This window comes from Leopardus geoffroyi, chromosome B4 (genome assembly GCF_018350155.1).
Source record: "Leopardus geoffroyi isolate Oge1 chromosome B4, O.geoffroyi_Oge1_pat1.0, whole genome shotgun sequence".
In the NCBI taxonomy this organism is placed as follows: Eukaryota; Metazoa; Chordata; class Mammalia; order Carnivora; family Felidae; genus Leopardus; species Leopardus geoffroyi.
In genome coordinates, this window is record NC_059341.1 from 54233865 (window position 1) to 54248542 (window position 14678).

At 41.2% G+C, this 14678-nt stretch overlaps 1 pseudogene; it reads right to left on the reverse strand.

Annotated features, from left to right (window-relative positions):
- Positions 1-3165: 3165 nt before the first annotated feature.
- LOC123591798 lies at positions 3166-4611 on the reverse strand (annotated as a pseudogene).
- Positions 4612-14678: the final 10067 nt, after the last annotated feature.

The following is a 14678-nucleotide window of genomic DNA, read 5'->3' on the forward strand; positions in this document are numbered from 1 at the left end:
CATCCTTGCCCTGGAGTCCTTCCCCTATAGTCAACTACTCCTTGTTGGGAAGATGAGAAATAAGAAAGTAGTTTCCTATCTCTCCCTCCCAGAGCCAGCCCCATACATAAATACAATAGAAAACCCTGGCTCTCCATACCAAAGCATAAAACTCTGACTGCATCAATAAAGATGTATGTTGTGCCCATGCTGGAGCCCTTCTCCTACTTAGGGATCCCTTGAAGTCAGGTAAAGCAGGTTGGGCCTTCTATCAATTTCACTACTTCCAGCTTCTCCCCACATCCCATGGGAATAGATGAAATAGGACCAAGAAAGGACATTTCAGTCACTCTCCTCCCCCAGAGCTGCATTTTTACTGTTGTTCTTTGAATGAACAACAGTGTTCTTACTTTTGGGTCTAGAGGAAGGGGAGAAACTACTCCTTGCCCTGAGCAAGATTCCATTCTGATGGAACAGACAAGACAGTCACCAGAACTCAGGCAGAGCCACACAAAGGCAAAACTAGAAGTGTCTGGGTACAGTTCTAGATGCTGGATATAGCTCCACATTGAGTTCTAGATCTAGTTCTGGGTGGGGAGAATTGGTGTTTGTCAAGGAAGTCTCCCAGAAGATAATTTTAAAGGAGTAGTACATACAGATTTCCCAGCAGCCTTACCAGATGATTAAAGAATGCCACTTCCTAGCAGGTGCAGGAATCTCAGGACATTATGGGGACCTCGAGAAGAGGAATTGGCATATACATATATAGATATTGCAGGCATGTCTGATGGCAAATATTGGGCTTGGCTTCTGGTCTAGAAAGCCTACTGAAAGTTCAATCGAGATTCCTTATAAAAAGGTCCAGCAAAGCAAATTAAGAAAAATCTGTATGATCAATTGATGTTCTTGCTGAGCTTATGTAAATAATTATGCCAAGTTTGTTAAAATTGAACTTATTTTCAAACACAGTAGTCTTGACTTGGCTATCTCTGAAAATAAGGATGATTTTGGAGAGAAAATTTGTTTCAATAACACATCTTTGTGGATGTTAAATAAATTCTAGTTCTGATTATCTTTAAATGTTTCTGGTTTGCCTAAACTAGACAACTTAAAGTAAACTTCAGAGACATTCCCACAAAACTCATGTACAGATTTTCTTTGTGCCTGTTGTTCTATGGGACATTCAAAGGAATCACCAAAGACATTTGAATTACAAACCAGAAAAACTCATCTGATTCCCACTAACTGTTTTGACTCCATCTAGGATGCTTCAAGCTTGACATCTAAAATCTTCTCATTGGCTACACTCAAGGCTCAGACACTGGGTTTATAATTTGCTCTATTCACCTATATTTTTCTTTTATTTTCATAAAGGGTCTCTTATTAATTATCTGATATTTTGCTAAACAAAACAGTCTCTATGCTGGTAAATACCACCTGGTACATGATCTAGGACTTAAATGACTCTCAAAATAACATTATATTATTAAACAATGAAATAACTCAAATACATAATAAAACAGTTCTACAAAATAAAGTGGTATTAGATATTTTAACAGCTACACAAGGTGAAATATGCACCATCATTAAAATGGAATATTATGTATATAGTCCAGATTACCACAAAAATATAACAGGATTGATAAAAAAAAAAAATATATATATATATATATATAAATACTCAAATTGTGCTTTAAACAATCCCTCCCTCTCCTTTAATAATTCGTTAAAATCTGGAGGATTTTAATTATTAAAGGTCTTTTGGGGCACCTGGGTGGCTCAGTCGGTTGAGCGTCCGACTTCGGTTCAGGTCACGATCTCGCGGTCCTTGAGTTCGAGCCCCGCGTCGGACTCTGGGCTGAAGGCTCAGAGCCTGGAGTCTGCTTCCGATTCTGTGTCTCCCTCTCTCTCTGCCCCTCCCCCGTTCATGCTCTGTCTCTCTCTGTCTCAAAAATAAATAAAGGTTAAAAAAATTTAAAAAAAATACATATTTAAAGGTCTTTTATTGGGCTTTTTTTTCCTCATTATTTTAATTATGTTTTGCTGTTTTTTTTTTTTTTTCCTATGTCTTTCAGCTTGGTGCTGGAACTCATTCACTGGCATAACTTCAGGGGACAGGTGATCTTTTCTGCTCAAGGAGACTCTCATATGTCATCAGCTCTAGGTGCAGCTGCCTCAGCCTTTATTGACTGTTACTACATCTCATCTGACCAATGTTGACACATAGGTAGAGACATCTCTATGCCCCTACTCAGCAGGAAAAAGCTACAGAAGATGAGGTCTTCCACTTTCAACAATCTTAACAACTTAAGGGTCAAAGTTGTTCATAGGGGAAAATGAGGAAAACAAAGTCAAAAGAAATGTAGTTTAAATTAAATCCCCTCATAGCTTGGAGCCCATGGGTAGATGTCTGAAACATGCAGAGTATGGCATTTCTCAAGGAACTCATGGCTTAGTGTCTCAATGTTTATGTTTTATTAAAGACTGAAAATAACCTCCTTTTAATAGCAGCTAGCCCCTCAAGGTCCTGAAAGCCTTGCTTCCAAAATTCCTTAGAAACTTACTTCATCTCTAGTCCCACTCCCTCAAAAAACTTAAAAGTATGAAATCAGTCACTTCTCACAATCCCAAGGCATCTCTTTCTGCCCACATGTCCTGTCCCCATGCTATAATAAAATCACCTTTTGCACAAAAGAAAGAAAGAGAGAAAGAAAGAAAAGAAAGGAAAAGGAAAAAAAAAGAGTAGCACTGTGTTAGCCCGAAAAGAAGGAGAATTTTCTGTACCAAAGAAATGCGTATGGTTCAATTTAATTTAACATCAATTTATTAAATGCTCATTATGTACTTGTCCCCCCAGCTGGATGCTCTGGGGGAGTGAACAAGATACATTCCTTACCTATGATCAATCAGGGAACAAAATAAAGTAAAGACACACAGATAACTGTGGTATTTAAAAATTTTCCACTTTATTGAGGTATAATGAACCCATGTTTTATAAGATATTTAACATAAACATTGTGGTTATTTGTGTGTGTGTGTGTGTGTGTGTGTGTGTGTGTGTGTGTATGTTGTGTGTGTGTATAGTGAAATAATGATTCACTATGATTTCCCCACTGTGAAAGAATTAAGGAAGGTATTTTTATCTAAATGTTTTATTAAACAAAGGTAAGTGTTGTAAAGGCACCTTTACACAATGATGAGCCCCAGGAGCACCACAACCACTGAAATCCACACTCGGTCTCCAGAAAGCAGAACTGGCCACTGGGCCAGCACCAGGCAAAGAAGAGTGAGCATCAGAGCAAGCAGTGAGGAGCAAACATAGACAACCCAGCCAGAGAGTGGAGTAGGGGTGGAGCTGCCTGTGAAAAGTAGTTCCTGTAGAGTCAGCCTCTCTGCTGCAGCTCCATTCTCCTCCTGCACCTCTGCTTCATTTCCCCCTTTCTTCATCTCAGGTTGATACCTGATGATGAGAACACAAAAAGCCAGAAGAGAAGAAACTAGCAGTGTCCCAATTGATATGAGATTCAAGAGATCAGTGAGTCCAAAGAAGAATGACATGATTGCTACAATAATGACAAATATCAAAATGGCCATGATGGAGTTGTATGTGTCATTTTGCATCCAGGCAAGGACAGGGAACAGAAAGCCATCCTGTGCCATCATGTATATCACTTGAAGTTTGGGGACCATATAGCCAAAGATGTTGGACAAAAGACTGCAGAGGAATCCAAAAGCTATAATAACATAGTTGGCAGGGGTCTATCCAATATAGAGAAATGACTCATACAAGGTATTCCCAGGTTGAAGCTTGTAGTAAGGCACCATAAGCGTAAGTGCTAGAGACACCAAAGTACACCAAAAAGCAGATGAACAGTGAAATCACAATGCCCATGGGGATGGAACACTGGGGATTCTGGGCTTCGTTGACTCTGGTAGTAATAACACTGATACCTTTAAAAGCATAGAAACAAGTAGTTGTTCCACAAAGAATCCCCTTGAAGCCAGAAGGCACAAATCCTCCAGATCCGAGAGGGCCCAAGGTAGAGGTGTCATTGAGTCCAGGCATTACGTAGTCCTCTTCTGTGAGCTTCCAGTTGTACACATCCCCTTTAATGAAGCCAAAGATGATGATAAAACTGAGAACCAAAAGTGTCATCAATGTGAGCACAAATGTGATCACTTTGGTAACCAGGATTACCCAAAGTTCTTAGTCAGCAATTCCATGAACAGCAATACAAGGCCCACAACAAAGAAGCCTGGCATTTCTGCAAAGAAATGGGGAGCATGAGGTGGGATGCTTTCACGCATGATCTGAGAGATCCATTTCCTAGAAAGGTTGTCAATAGCTAAGGTTCCAGCCCAGGTCACAATGACTGTTTCAGCAACATCGGCAATGATGAGGCTTCAGCCAGTGATGAAGGCCCAGATTTCACCTATAGTGACATAGATGTAGAGATATGCAGAGCCAGAATGGAAAAGCTGAAGACTTAACTCTGCATATCACAGCACAGCCAACACAGAATACAGGCCGGCCACCAACAAGTAGATCAGAATGGATGGTCCTGCTTTATCTCTAGCCACCTCACCTGCCAGGATATACACACCTATACCCACTGTGTGGCCCACACTCATGACTACTAAATCCAGAGTGTTCAGACTTCTGGCAGAGTCAGTTACAGTTGTCAGTGGCTCTAGATTACATCTGAGTACCAGGTTTTGACCAAATCTGTGAAATGCTTGACACAGCATTCTAACTAAAGTTGAAGGGGATTTTGGGATCAGAGAGCTGTAGCAAGCCCAGGGAACCAAGAGTTTCAGATCAAGTTTATGAGGTTGAGTTAAGCCAAGTTGTATTGGGGCTGCAGAATTCCTTTGGTCAGGCTTCAGATCTGCTCCTTCGTATTTCTTCTGCTTTCTGCTATCCCTCCATAATGCCTAAGACATGGTAAACAATAAATATTTACTGAATTCATTATTCAACCCATGCACAAAAACTCAGAAGTTGCATGTCACCTGTTATAGCCCAAATATCACAGAAACTGATACCAAATGACATCATAGAAGAAACAGAAAAAGTTGTTTTTTTTTACCCAGAAAAAGTGACAAATATCTCCAAACATTCTGCTTTTTTACACACCACATGACATAATCCCATGTGGGTTCATCAAACTCATGTAGCTTCATTTACTAATTAAGCTATAAGACATAAGGGTTTGAATTTTTTGTGTGGCAATCCATATACAGGATGTATGTGCAGTACTTAAGTGTGACTTATGAAACATCAATTCATGGAATGGAATGTGTCATTGCAACTGCACAACCATTTTTTAAATATCATCTGAGCTTAAAATAAAAATATTGGTCCACAGGCCTTAAAACCAGTGACCCCAAAATCATATAGCCAAGGTCAGAGCTAACTTTAGCCTCCTTTCTCCTCATTCTCCATCATCCATTTAGCTCTACTGATGTCAAAGAATGTTTAGTCCAACCCTTCCCTTTACCCACCCCAGGCCCACAGGGGGCGCTGTGAGAAGAGAGGAAGAGGGGAAAAAGAGGCAGGCCCTTCATAACTACCTGCAAGAAGTGGAGAACCAGGCTGTCTGGTGAGGAAATACTAGTGAAATGGTGCAGCAGCCAACAAAGTGTTTATTACTAAGGAGCCAGAAAGGCCATTTTGTGAATCCTGACATTCAATGAACCTCCCCAAAGCAAGCAGATAAAAATCCACTACAATTTTTATGTCCACAGTTATGAGAGTGTGAAGGGCAGGGAGAAAAGAAATAAGTCACCTAGCTCAGTAGCTCACAACCAAAATAATGTCTACTGTCTCTTCCCTCTCTGGGCTCCAGGAAAGAAGGAGGGGTCACTTCTGCAGACAGTCTCCTTATTGGCCACACTGTGTCTTGCACCATCTGTGATGTCAGCTGCCAGCAGCCTGGAGAATTTTCCCTGGAGAGTATCAAAACACTCACTTGCAACTCCCTATTGATTTTCACAAGGATGCATTTTTAAGTTGCTCAAAACACTGTCTGAATATACCAGATACATTTTCTTAATGAACAAATGTTACATGTGGCTCCCTCTTCCCCCTCATCCACTGCTGCTATTCAAATGGCCTCCTCCTCAAGGGGAGCAAGACTTTGGGTGAATAATTCACAGCAATGCCCCAGAAATGAGCAGGGGAGAACAGGAAAACACACTCATGCAGCCCCCACTTCTCTCCCTATTCAGGCTTTGGATTTGAGAGGATTTTAGGAAACGTCAGAGGCTTTTTAAAGACAGAAAGATCAAGTCAAAATTGAAATGTCTTCTCTACAGATTATCAAAAGTTGCCCTTGGTTTATGGGTCAGAACTTCTGCGTACAAATCCATCTAGACTCTTTATTTTCCACTCTCAAGTTCCAATTACGATTGGAACTACGAGCATACAAGACAGATTAGGAGGGTCAATTCCTAACTCATGGAATCTTTCTACACTATGAATGTAATTGATTTGTCCCTCACCCATCCCCAGGCTTCATCTGTTCGATGGTTGCCACTGCACTCCCTGCACAGTCCTTCCTTCCTTCATCATCTGAACTGTGCTGATTCCTCCAGCCTCATCTCCTGCCCAGTTCCTGCTCCAGCTGTGAAATTGTACACTCACTCTGTTCCCTTCCTCTAATACCCTGTTGTCCCCCTCACTTAGCTAACCCCCACTTGTCTTTCAGTTCCCAGGTCAGATGTTAAATCCCAAGGAAGCCTCCCTTGACCCTTAGACTACCCTTCCTGTGTGCTCTCATAAGCACCTGGGCTTATTGCAGGTACCATTTATCCTAAAGTATCAAACTTCCAGGTCAGCTATCTGTTTCTTCCTTTAGACTGTGAGTTAGGTGCTCAATAAATATTTGTGGGACAAATACACACATTGAAAGAGAAACCTGAAAGAGCACATAATCAGATTTAATATCTATTTGAGTTTGGGATACATACTTTGTAGCCAAGCAACCTTTATAAACCTGATTCAGGTAAAGATATAAGTGGTATCATGTTCCCTGTGGAAGGCAAGCAAAATAAAAAGTGTGATAGGAAAATTAACTGTGATAAAATGCTGACTGCTGATCATTCATTGCAGGTGTAAGCCACACAGGGTGATAAAGAATTGTTTGCCTTTGAGGACGCTTGTTTTAAAAATATCAGGCTGCCTTGGGTTCCAGGCACCAACCACCAACACTCAGGGAATCCCTACTTTTTTGAAGGCATCATGTTCAGGCCCTATAATCTAGGTATGATAAACTAAGGCAGAGGTTCTCACTTTGGGGAACAGAGGGAGGCATAAATGAAGACAGTGGGGAATATTTTCAAATTTCATATCCTCTCCCTCTGGAGATTCTTGTCCACTAGCCCCATACTTCCCATGACTGCTCTATACCACCCAAGTGACAAGAAATTATCCTCAGTTTCAAAGGGAAGAAATTCTAAAAGTTTCCTTCACAGGAAGGCAGCGCAGTTTAGTATTAGGAGTAAAGGCTCTGCAGGTAGACTGCTCAGGTTGAAATTACAACTTAACCTCATACCAGGTGACTCTGTACAAACTAGTTTGCCTCTTTGGACTTTAGTTTCCACAACAGTTAGATGGGAGTGAAAGTAAATACCTCATAGGGTCATTGTGAGGAGTAAGTGAAATGATGCCTGTAAAGTACTTAGCTCGGTGCTTAGCATACAATGTGTACTTAATATAATCTACCTAATACTTAAATATTGAAATCTGATCCAGAGTTCCCAAACTTAGAAAATTAATTAGTCTTTGTAAATGTCTAGCCTCGAAATCATCCACTACATCTCAAGTCTGTTAGCTTGAGACATCATGAGACAATGCAAACAGTTTTATTCCATATAATTTGCCTTGAAACCCTAAGGGCTCTAATTAGACACACTCATACACGCTGATGCTAAACGCTTGGAGGTCCTAGGCAGGCTGAGTTAGACCAGGCATCAAAAAATGTAAGGTTCAAATATACTACTACTACTACTACTAATAATAATCTTTTCCTATGGATGCCTCATCTTATTTTTGGAGGAGGCAATGCTGGGTACTATAGGGGTTAATAAGCACAATGAATATTATTTCAGAAATTTTGAATTCGAGCCCTGAATCTTCTGCTTGACTATATAAATGAGTAATTTGCTAACTATCTGTAAGCCTTATCTTCCTCATCCACAAGGAACCTTACTTGACTTCTCTTACAGGATCAACATAAGAATTTGATGAGAAGATACAAATTATCACACACTGCTGGTGAGAGTGTAACTGGGGCCACCATCCTGAAGCACAATCTTAGTGGAATTAAGATGCACATAACCTTCCACCCTGCAATCCCTCTCTGAGGTAAACACCCCAAGGAAAGTCTCTCCTGAGTCCCTAAGGAGGCCCATATGAGCGAGCTCATCACAGGACTCTTTGTGGTAGCAGGAAGTTGGAGCAATGCCAGTGTCTGTTACTAGAGGAATATATAAGTAAAATGTGCTATATGTGGACTGAAACATTACACAGCAGTCGGAAATAATACAGTAGATTTATAGAGAGTAACTTGGGTACATCTATAAAAGTAGATTTATAGAGAGCAATGTTAAGTAGGAAAAGTAAAAGCAGGATGAGATGCATAGCAAAATGGCATTTATGAACATTTATAAAACATCCACAACACACTGTTTATTTGTCCAGAATTCATATATATCTATTAAAAATGTCATGAAATCCCTCTGCTCAAAATCTTCCACTAATTTCCCTTTTATTCAGAGTAGAAGCCAAAGTCTAAGTTTACAATGACCTACAAAGCCCTACAGTATTTGTCACTAACTCACCTACTACCCAGACTCTGTTTCTTTTCTTTCCACTCATTTTTCTCTAGCCACTGGCCTCTTACCCATTCTTGCCCTCTAACATACCAGGAAAGGCCCTCCCTCAGGGATTTTGTTCTTGCTGTCCCTATAATTGTACCACTTCTGGCCCTGATATCCACACCCCTTAACCGCGTTTAGTGAAGTAGCATGTATATAGCATGATCTTTCTTAATCACCTATATAAAATTGCAGTCCACACCTAACCACTCACAACATATCTTGTCCCGCTGATCTTTTTTTTCCCCTTTGCACATCACTATTTAAGGTACTATAGGTTTTACTTATTTATTTGTTTATGATTTATCTCAATCCTAAAGAATATAAGCTCCATGAAAGCAGGACTATTATTATTATTATTATTATTATTATTATTATTATTATTATTTTGTTCCTGGCCGTATTCCCCACACCTACAACTGTCCCTGAAATAGTCAGCACTGTATGTTTCTTAAGTGGATAAATGTATCCAAATATACATGTAGAGCATGGATTGGAAGAACATTTGTTAAATACACTAAACCATGTGCCTCCACTGCGGAAGGGAAATGAGAATAGAGATCAGAATGAAAGGGGAAAATAAAATGCATTCAAAAGGGGCTTGACAGGAAGCAATGGTGATAACAGTCCATGACTGAGGGAGGGTTGACTCCATTCTGTGCACTTCAGGTTCAACAAAGGAATTGCGTGAGGTGATATCATGAGAGGATCTGGTTCAGAGCCTGATAAATGGGCAGGTACTCAATACATTTAAATTAAAGGGGAACTGGAATCCTGTAATTGTCAGGAGATGGATAATACAGACAAGAAATGCCTGCTAGAAAGAGGGTAGAGAACATGGGAAGATGGGGCACCCCTCCTACCATTCCTTCCAAACCCATTTCCCTTTTCCCAATTCCTCTTTCTCCTTCAGCTTCTTCAATTGTCTCTGGAGGCTCCTTACTGGGCACTAAGGATGATTGTACCACGTTTCTCTCTCTGGGGAACTGTCCCCACCCACCTACCTTCCAACAAAGACTCAACACTGATTCCTAACATTTATTGAATCACAGAGACCTCTGAGGTTGGTCACCTCAAAAAAATGTCCTACACTCTTCTGAAGTCCTTCCATGACGCTGGGCAGGAATCCCAGAGGAGGACCATCTAAATGGCAGGGTTGGAGAGGGACAATGTTTTTGATAATTTCTGTTTCCTTAAACTGTGTTGTGCATGGTGGTCCTTGTGCTCTTCCCACTTTTACCGAAGATGAGGAACAGTGGGCTACAGACAAAGTATGTAGATACCAGAGAAACAACCCAAAGAACAAAGTATCTGGGAATTAAAAAATCACGTTTTATGACTTGAACAGAATCAGGCAGAACAAACAAATGAACAAGCAAATATATAGAAGAGAAAGCAAACCCAAGACTGGGAATCCTGAAAGAGCCTGCCACAAATCCAGCTTATAACAACACAGAGAGACACTGTCTTCAATGCCATTCAGAAATGGCCTTTCTCCATTCAATAATCTGCAATTATTCCAATCATTTATATTCAGTCCAGACTCTCTGACCCCGCTGTAAGAGCCTTGACCTAATTATCCCCTAAGCTCAGGATCATCACCTTCTTCCTAACTCAGCTCCTCACATCCTGACTTACCCATCCTGGGATGAGCCGTTGGCTTGAGTAAGTTACCTGCCCTGCCAGGGATGCCCTCCTCACTCCTTTCTTTCAGTCTTTACCCTCTATCTTCTCAACCCTATCCTACAACTTTTCCCCTTGTGTCTAGGAAGCCTTTCCTAAGACGTCCTAACTGATCCCCATCCCCAACCTTCCCCCCTTTCCTGTCAGCACTTACAGCCTTTCCTGATGCTCGCCTAATTTTCCCTTTTATTCTGCTGGTGTCCTGGCTGTGTCCTTTAAGTTGCTTTAAAGCTTCTAGAGGGCAGGGCCAGGATCCATATACCTCCTTCTTCTTAATTCCACACTCCCACCTCCAATTATCACTACTCAGGACAAGGATCTGCTCATAATTGTACCAAGCAACCAAAAGAGGTATCTAGGACAGAGAAAATGAATATATAAGTGTGTTGATTGATTATTATATCTTAAGATTCAAAGAAGTAGGACTTCTTTTTGAAAGAGAGAAAGGCCAAACCAATGTACAAACTGGAGACTAGAACATGCACCCTCATCTCTTTTAATCTCTGACAATATTTCCTAATGAGGGCCATGGGTGTGAATCTCAGTTTCGTTAGGATGCAGTCTCTCCCAAAGGAAGTGCTTGGTGCATAAGAGGTGCTTAAAGAAATGCTGGCAGAGGCCAGGGAACATGAAACCAATTTTTATGAATTCCATAAGGCCCAATCCCCCACTTCTTCCCTCTTCTTCCCTGTATTTCTCTCAGTCTCTGAGCTTCTTCCAAAATCCAAGACAAAGTTCCATCCCAAATCTCCAAGAAGAACTCCTGTCAAATTCAACAATCCACCCACTAAATTGCAGGCATGGGGGTTGTTTCACCTTTTAGCTGTTGTGAATAATGCTATTATAAATACAGGTATAGAAATATCTTTTTGAGTCCCTGCTTTCAATTCGTTGGAACACCTAGAAGTGGGATTGTTGGATCATATGATAATTGTTTATGTAGTTTTTTTTTTTTTTAGAAATCACCATACCATTTTCAACAGCAGTTGCCCCATTTTGTATTCCCACCAGCAATGCACAAGTGTTCCAGTTTCTCTACATCCTCACCAACACTTGTTATTTTCTGGTCTTTTTTAAAGGCAGTCATCCTAGTGGGCATGAAATGGTACTAAGTAGTTACTTTTGAGGAATAACAAGGAGGACTCTGGGGCCAAGACAGAGTGAGTGAGGGGGAAGCAATAGGGGATAAGGTAAAAAAGAAAGCAGGAAGCCAGATCCTTCATGTGGGGTCTGAGAGTGACTGTGAAGACTTTGGCTGTTACTCTGAACATCTTAGAAAAACAGCTTCACACTTTGCCTACTGATTTTCATGTTCTGTAAACTAAGTATAGGGTTCTAACTAAGGAAAGGCCTCCTCCAGGGTTTGAAAACAAGGTATGGAGACAAGTTTTGTGGAGCTCTCAGTAGATGTCTGGGTCTTCTAAGAACACAATGAGGGCTAAACAAGCTGCTTTCCTGTGTCTGCCTCCCTCTTTAGATGTCAAAGCAGAGATGCCATACAACCACCCATGGGGGAGTAACATGATGGATTGATTTCACTGCAGCTATTCACTTTCTGGATTATCTCTAGGCAGGACTCCATAACTTATATATCAAAAAAAGTAATTTTAGTATCATTTACCATTTTGGGTTATTCCCACAAATTGTGGGTAATCAAGAGCTGACCTGAAGATAAAGGGTATCTTTTCTGGAACCTGGTGAAATTAAGGGCTACAAAGACAGAGGTAGGTAGACTCTCAGAAAGGAGGCAGAAACCATGTGAATCAGGCATTTGCAAGTCTTGAACAATTAAATAGATGAATCCATTCCCAGATCCAGATGCCTCAGAAAGGACTGTCAGAAATGATCAGAGCTGGAGAGAGAAAGGACCCAAAGGAAAGCATGAAAACGCATTTCTGAGAAGCAAAGAGTACCTGTCATGACTCACTTCCCCTGAGTGACAGGGATGAAAACTTTTATACTGAAATGAGAAGTCCAAGGAGTTATACAGTTTCTCAACAACAAATAATCTAAAGAGAATGGCTGCCCAATCACTGTTTATAAATGTTAGAAAATAACACACTTGTGTGTGGGTACAGGTAAGAGATAAAGTGTAGAGAAAGAGAAAATGATGGGGTTATACCTGTTGGGAAAGGAGGAGGGACAGAAATCAGTTTCCACTATGACATCCTTAGGATTCAAATGGGAGTCAGGGAAGGGAAGTACAGTAAAATCTGAAACCTTAAATAACTAAGTTCTCTCAGCAAGGAAATAGGCCATGTTCTCATAGGTTCTATGTGTTTTTCTTTTCAGCTGATGACCACCTTTGTCACCATCCACCCCATTTCCCCACCCTGCTTTGCTTTTGCTGCAATAATTAAAGAAAAAAGGGGTGAGGATAAATCAAAAGAATATAACCAAAAATTATTTTTATCCATTTGGAATATAGTTGGTGAAAGAAATTGGCTTTCCACACAATTTTGCTTAAAATAAGGTTAAAATGAATCTGCCTTGAGGTGCCTGGGTGGTTAGTCGGTTGGGCACCTGAGTCTTGATTTCCTCTCAGGTCATGATCTCATGATTTATGAGTTCAAGCCCTGCATTGGGCTCCATCCTGGCAATATGGAGTCTGCTTGGGATTCTCTCCATCTCTCTCTCTCTCCCTCTCCCTCTCCTTCCCCCTCCCTCTCTCTCTCAACCTCCTCTACTCACTCTCTCTCAAAATAAATAAATAAGCTTAAAAAAATTTAAAAAATGAATCTCCTTCTAGAAGCCTGTAACATACATCAATTGATAATGGAAAGAAGTGGCCCAAGAACTGCTAGAGGGTAAGAGAAAGACAACCTAGAAATAAATATTTGCGACATATGGTCAATGAATTAGGTGTTATGCATGGAGATGTGTTGTCTGGCTTCTGGTATTGGGGTACTGCCACAAGGTACATGGTGGTGGGTAGGTGGGTTAGGTGGAGAACAGTTTAAGACTCCAAGGGCCATTAAAATTAAAAAGTTGCAAATATGTTTTGTGATAACAGCAAACTGCCTCTTGCAGACCCAGTGTTTTAGGACCACTAGGTAGCCACACCCCAGGGGAATTTAGTAATCTTTCCTCCTACAGCCTGACCCAGCCTCTAATCAATACCCTTTAAAACCTTTTTAAATTAGATAAGAGGGACAGGGAGTTAACTTCAGCAGCTGTAAAAATAGATATCTGTCTCCTTCAGCATGGATGAAGAAGACCCTCAAATCCTCTCTGATAATGGTGGACGACCTTATCAAACTGGATCCACTATTCTGCAAAATCCATACTAATGTCCTCCCTAAGAAGATATGATACAGAAACTTTCAGAATCTCAAGTGAGAAAGTGTGGCAAAACATGAAGGAGGCAGCAAAGCAGGTGGAAGAATTTGCATGCATTCAAAGAACATGTCTAAGCATACTATATGTTGGGCCCTATGGGAAAAACAAAGCTGAATAGAGCATACTCTGCACCAGGTCAGAAAGGAAAGGCCAGGGAGGAGGGCAGGGCAAAGAGGTGGGAAGGACTCTTCAGGAGACGCACCAAGGAATAACTGCCCCTAACTCATATTTTCCTCAGCAGAGGTGAGAACCTCTGGTCTGGAGGAGAACAGAGTGTAGGCCTCCAAACCACTGTGACCCCAGCAAACGTACCTGCCCTTTCTCAATTCACAGTCCTCTGGTTTGCACCCCCAAACCCAAAATCTAGCTCTGGTGGCATGAAATACTTTCTGCTCAAACCCTACATGGCTTTCACAACCAGTGATACTCCAAGCCCGCCTTCTTTCTCTCTGACTGTGTCTCAGTTTTCTTGCCAACACTAGAAATCACTTCCTGATTGATTGGCTTTTTCTGTCTTAGAGGAGAAAGACCTGAAAAGAAAAGTGGAAACCAAACCCAGTGACAGGTAAGGAGCTTAGCCAAGCAGAGTCAGGATTTGGAGTGGGCTTAGCTGGGCCCTCAGGAGGTGGGGCCCTAACAAGTCTGTGTCTCAGTGAGTTGGGACCATTGGGAGGTAGATACATGGGTAAGGCAGGAAAGGGTGAAGAAGGTGGCTTAGCTAGAATCCTGGAGGAAAGCTGGAGATGGGCAGTGGAAGATTAGTGGGGCTCTGAATGGGTGAGGAGGTAGGCTGAGGG